This window comes from Alosa alosa, chromosome 1 (assembly GCF_017589495.1).
Source record: "Alosa alosa isolate M-15738 ecotype Scorff River chromosome 1, AALO_Geno_1.1, whole genome shotgun sequence".
NCBI classification, from domain to species: domain Eukaryota; kingdom Metazoa; phylum Chordata; class Actinopteri; order Clupeiformes; family Clupeidae; genus Alosa; species Alosa alosa.
The window spans coordinates 6,275,116-6,282,034 of NC_063189.1; positions in this window are offsets into that span (position 1 = coordinate 6,275,116).

Below are 6,919 nucleotides of genomic sequence, written 5' to 3' on the forward strand. Positions count from 1 at the left end.
TCTGATCTGTCTACCTATCTTTTTAGCCTACTCTGCCCTCTTCATGTGTCTGACTTAGCTCTGGCCACAGTGCTTGTCATGCTCTGTCTGCAAAATAGCTCTGGCCACAGTGCGATGCTCTGTCTGCAAAATACGCTGTCAAACTCACACCCACAGTGTATGATAACATAAACATTTTAAGATATTAGACCCTTTCCTCATCTCATACAAGAGCCCTGTTAGCCTGGCAGCTGTAATTGCAGTTTAAAGTTTTTTAGACATTTTTAACACTGAAAAAGGCTGCAGGACCAATGGTCACAATAAAGAAACTACAAAAAAAAAACATCTATCTACAAAATATATATGAAATATTTTTCTTTTTACTTTATATTACCAGGCTTTTCTTGTCCACCATATGGTACCAATATGAATTGGTGGGTTTTATGCAGATTGTGCGTTTTGACTTTCACCTGTTCAGAGAGCTTAAAATAAATGAAATGTTCCTTCAACATGACCTTGCTTCAGTCTAACCACTTGAGGAATGGGCTAGAGGTGTGCGAGATGAGGTCACTGTCTGACACCACGCTGATCTCCCCACCTCAGTACCGGCTGTTGCTGCAACAGGCAACAGCTGTGGGCTGCACAGGTCAAAGGTCAAGCTGTTAGCCTGGTTAACTAGCTGTCTCACTGGCTCATCTCTGCCAGGCTCACCCTGGATCAGATTTTACTTTCAACAGAATATAGAGCAAACCATCCTCTCCCCCAACACAGCTCTCCTCATCGCCCCTCCCCCACCCCCACTCTTAGCCCTTGGAGAGTGTCATCGATCAAGTCCACCACGAGCTCTTAGGACCCGAGACTGGCCAACCAGCTGCAGCGAGCTCTTGCCCTCTGATAACCTCTGTTGTGCATGTCACCTAAGAGACATCTCTTGGGGATGGGAATCGATCTCTAGTCACTCGGGCCATATTGTATTTAGTCATCTTGGAGCTCAACTCCAGTCATAATTTCAATTCCAAAAAGCAACCTCAATATAGCTAAAAGGCCCTGCACTGAGAAACAGCTTTGTTTTTCTTGTACAGTAGCATATAGTACAGCGATATTGTCAGGAGGTGGTTTTGAGCACAGACGCAGAGGCAGAGAATTATCAGAAATTAGTCTCTTTAATCCAACAGAGGTGCAAGACAAACGGCTCAATCACACCAAAATAGTCACCAGAGCACACAGTTCACAAAAGGTAAGTCCAAGCTTCAGGATACAGTTCAGTTCACAGGTAAATATCCACAACAAAAGCAAAGTCCACTTACAATAGTAATCCAAATGTCCACAGAGAAGTTCAGAGAGGAAAGTCACAAGAAACTGTCCATGAGAATTTAATCCACAATCCGAGAAAGAAGTCCAATTCCAGAGAGTAATCCAACATAGTATCCACTGAGAAGTTCAGCTATGCAGCGTCCACCTTGTGCACTTGCTCAGTCACAAAATCATGTCGCAGAAGTGTAGTCATTTTCAGCTCAGCTTATATACTCTGTCAATTAGTCATGTGACCACCAGGTGAATCCACTCATTAATTCACAGGTAGCTGAGAAGGACAGATAACAGATTCTTGAAAATAATGTCTCCATCTAGTGGTGGCTATGAGGAACTGTGTGAGGTCTGACAGATACAGTCCTAAATATTGGACCAATCGTGCAGTTTGTGATAAAAGCAGGAAACATGGTAGGCCTTCATAGGGCCACTACGTCAAGGTGGGGACTCTCAAATGAGCGAGACCTCTCCAGTGCAGTGAAATCGAATAAACCAATCACATGCAACCAGTGTTAAATTCTGATCTGTCTACCTATCTTTTAGCCTACTCTGCCCTCTTCATGTGTCTGACTTCGCTCTGGCCACAGTGCGCATGCTCTGTCTGCAAAATAGCTCTGGCCACAGTGCGCATGCTCTGTCTGCAAAATACGCTGTCAAACTCACACCCACAGTGTATGATAACATAAACATTTTAAGATATTCGACCCTTTCCTCATCTCATACAAGAGCCCTGTTAGCCTGGCAGCTGTAATTGCAGTTTAAAGTTTTAAGACATTTTTAACACTGAAAAAGGCTGCAGGACCAATGGTCACAATAAAGAAACTACAAAAAAAAACATCTATCTACAAAATATATATGAAATATGAAAATATAGATGAAAAACAGATAGGGCAATCCCAAGCAATGTATTTCCCTGACTAGACTGGAATACTGATCAAAAATGAAGTTGCTGATGTTGAAGTCGATGTTTTCAAATGGGCTATAAAAGAAGAGTTAAGTAAGTATAAGTATACTCCTTTGATCCTGTGAGGGGAAATTTGGTCTGGTCGGCAACCCTCCGGTTCAGGGACGTGCACAGGGGGGTTGCTCAGGTTGCCCGGGCAACTGCTCATATGGCAACTGCTCATCTCGACTCACGTTGCCCTTCCGAGAGGAAAATAAATAAATAAATAAATAAATCGTACAATGGATGCAGAATTTCACGTAGGCCTAGATAAAAAAAAATCGCATAGCCTAATTCACTTCCATTCGGGCACCGAAAGTGAAAGTCAGTAGGGGAAGGGCAAAGCGCTGGTACGTGGCTGAAGCGCTGCACGCGACCGGCACCTGAGCTGAGCCTGCATGAGCGGCCTTAGAAGGAGATTGTCGCGAAACCACGTTGTCGGAAAAAGTGAGTTTGTGATGTATAACAAACGAACGATCATCATCAAGTTTTATTAAATTAATTTAAATCTTCATAAATCCAGGCTGAGTTTGCCACGTTTAGCCTAAATAATCAGACAGATAGCTCGCAGACAAGCAGCCCGTTACCACAAAGCCAGTTTTGGTAGGCATTAGGCCAGGGGTAGGCAAACTGCGGCCCGCGCACCAGGCACTTTCATCCGTCCCACCGAGCATTTAATTTGGTTATCAGGCTGCTGCTCGCTATTTTTTTCCTGTGACAGAGACGACATTGGTTAGCTTTATCGCAAACTGCTTTTCACTCTTAGACAGTGGTCCCCAACCTTTTTCTTCCGAGGGCCAGCTCACTATGCCTGGCTCCAAGAGAGGGCCAGAGACTCGGAGTAGTTCTATATCAGTAACCATAAATAGCTTAGTGCTGTGAACAACAGCAGTCTACCTTAGTTGAATATTCTATTACATTTAATCATAGGCTATTGCAATTTAGGCTAATATCATTGTTAGCTGTGTTTATATTGTCATCATGCCATATCAGTGTAAAATTAAATAATACTAATAAAAAAACGTTTGCATTCCCAAAAGTATTAGCAGGGAGTCCCAAAAGTATATTTTATAAAAAAAAATGTGTGAACTCTGAATTCTGTGTCTTTGCATACACAACTCAAGTTGTGAATATCCTACAAATAATTTCAAGTTCTCAAACTATGAGAATTTTATGAAGTGCTGAAGTGGTCTGAAATGACCACCATTCTAACTTTCAGTCACCTGATGAGAACTCTTTGTATGAACATTTGAACGAGTGAATAAAAAATAGAAATAATTATCCCAGAAAGTCCCAGAAATATGACTTGAATAGAAGTTAGTTAGTTATTAACAATTAATTGATACATTTTTAAAATACTTTGAGCACTGATGCAGTCAGCATAGGCCTCTTACATTGTTTGCAGGTAGGCCTACATTTCATTCCGTTTTCGATGGCAAACGCAAAACAGCGCCAAAACAACCACCGGTGGACAAAAAGAGTATTACATGCGTACTGTTAAGACTCGCCATAGAGAATGAATGGGGGAAATTGCGGAGGTTTTAGTTTGACGATGTTGTACTCCCGTGCGGGCCGGATGATACAGTATATACTACGAACATGTTTTGGGTGGCCACCCAAAATGAGGTGGCGGGCCGTAGTTTGGGGACTACTGCTCTTAGAGAACGTTTACAATGTCAAAACATCATGTTAAATAGAGATGATAGGCAATAGGCCTACTCTTAGTTATCTCCTTTGCAGCAGAACTAACTTGAACATTATGCTACTAGCCTACTGTGCGGCCCGCCGGCCAATTTTCAAAACCCAAAGCCAAACCTTGAGCCAAAATGTTTGCCCACCCCTGCATTAGGCAAACTAAGCTACATGTATGCTGATTTACTTTCTCACATTTTGTTTTAGCAAGAATGAATGATGGAAGTAATGCATCACATTAATTATTTTATTCAAAATGGTTAAATGCTTAAATCCTATTCACTATTTTGGGTATTGTTTGAAGCCAAGATGCCCACTGAAAAGAGGCGGATTCAGGAGAGGGTGAGACAATTCAGGGAGGCAGCAAAGGGCAGCACATCACTGCAGGGTTGGCTGTGAAAAAGCCAACCAGCAGGTGAGACAGAAACTTTCTGTGATAAAGATGACATGACACTGTGTAAGCTAATTGATTAATTAATCAGACTCATATTTTAGCCTACTAATGGCAATGTTTCATAATTACATTACATTTAAGATGAGGAGCGGTCACAAGCCTCCAGAACATGTGAGGAAAATGTGGACCAGGAGGAGGCACATAGGGCAGGTAGGCCCAAGTGATGATCACCAAATATGAGATGAGAGGACCATGCTAGAAAGTACAGGGCTAAAGAGCTGCTAAATAATTGTAATCTAAAAAAACATAGGCTATCATTTCAAAGATCTTGCCTGAGCAGAACATAAATACCACTAGTGGGCATTAAAATAATAATGATAATGGCAATAACATTAATATGTAATTGGTCAGATGATGAGCCCACATTTGGAGAAACCTATCAGTGACTTGATAGGATATTGATTGATAGGGATATTGATGTTGGTGATTTTCATGACTCAAGTCATGTTTTTCTGTGTTAAGGTGATTGAGTGCTGTATTTCAGTGTTTTACTTCTATATAGAAATGTATATATATTTTAATAAAGGCTCTGTTATTCTCAGTCCTTCATATAGCCCGTGAGGTTTTTTTTTTTTTTGGGGTGCCCTTTTTTAAGGTCAGAGCAACCGCCCCTCAAAAGTCCTGTGCACGTCCCTGCTCCGGTTACAAGTCCAAAGCGATAACCAGTAGGCCACGGCTGCCTCACAGATATCCACAAGTTGATTTTTTTTTTTTACAGTGGTCCGGGAAAATAATTTGCATTATCAAGTATGGGAAGTGGTGGCTTGGATCAGACATGGAAACATTTGATGATCATTATGGGTGTTGGATGATGATGGATGATTGATGTTTAATGATGGAGTCATTCTGGTCAGTTTTATGCACAAGGCCCAGTGTATATCAGGAAGAGCACTGCATCACTGATCTCCCAAGTAGGCTACATGAAATGGATTCCTCCATGAATGATGAAGGAAGACTGGACCATCACAAATATTTCCTTAAACACCATATTTGTACATGCTACAACTGACTGTTGTTACAATGCAGAGTAAATGCAGGGTCCCATGGACTTTTCATGAATGTTTTTTTCAAAACAATCTATTATACAAAGAACATTTCTGAATTATGGGTGATTTGACATGGAATGACCCCTATGTTTCCCATAAACATCATTTGATTCAAATCAAAGCAACATACAGTATGTCCTATGTTTCTCTTGTATAATAGTTTTTTTTTGTCCAAACCTTTTTTAGAGTTTTGTTAAATATATTCACTGTGGCCATTGTTGCTGCTGCTGTTTTTAGTGAAAACATGGCTTAAAGATTGCATGGCTTGCAATTACAGGGCTCCTTTAAGAGATAGGAAATGCCCTAATACCTCAAAATGTTTCTCTTATAATTCACTATACTGTGTGTATGTGTACCAGGTTTTATGCTCTTATCACAAAGTACACGATTGTATAATCCCGTGAGGGACATCTTGGGTTGGGTATCATGCTTTTGTCTCCAGTCTGCATATTGTATACATAAAGTATGACATGTCCATCTATGCAAATAAAAAAATATAAATAAAAGATAAATTCACATTTCCTACAATAATGTACCATGGGATGGGCTCCTCATGACTGTTGGTTGGTTGTTCTTCAGTGCCACCTGCTGGTTGGTCATACACACAATATTCACGTAGGCTCTCACTGAAATGGAGTATGTTTGAATCCTCCTTTTGCTACAGTAACACCATTTCACAAGTTGAAACAAGCAAAAGCGTGTTTGGCAAGGTCGCCGGCCAGGGTGGTGATGTGCTTTGCAGGGATCGTGCAGGAGTCAAGCACGATCCATGCATAGGCCTACACCCCAATGCTGTTACAAGAAGATAGAAGATAGTGATGAAAGGGTGTGTCCAAGCCAAATGCTACAGCTTGAATAGGTAGACTGAGAATAAATTACTTAAAATGTATAAAATACTGTATTTTGTCAAGCTCCTCCCAAGCTTCAGTTTAGGATGCCAACGGTCTAGTAACGCATTCTGATTGCAATATACCATATTATATTACGTCAATAGGCTACTGTATCATGTAGAATGTCTTTCAACTACTTACATTGACCGGAACATTAATACTGTAGCGTCGGCGCAAAAAGACAGTGTTAGCGTTCTCCCGCGAAAGGCATGCTGGGATATGAGAGCGAACGTTTGGGGGGTTTATGTTGTTAATTCTCCTTAGTTTTGAGTGTAATGTTAGCGTCTTTATTGTAACATGTTTCCCTTTTAATTCTCCCTCGTGTGTGATCCTTTTTGTGTGGGGGGTCTGCGTCCTCCCCTGTATGTGTAGTGTGTGTGTCTGCTTGACTTGACCCGTGTGTATTCTAATTTTGGTCCCTGTTCTTATTCTCAGCTAATAAACCTTTTGATTGGACAACTGTGTGTGTCGCTGTCAAATCATTACAATACCAACAGGTGCATGACATTTACATGTAGGTGTAGTTAGAGCCAATTAACAATTAAAGATATTCACACACCCAAAGTGTATCATTTTTAGAGAGCAAGACCACTAGTTTTCAAAATAA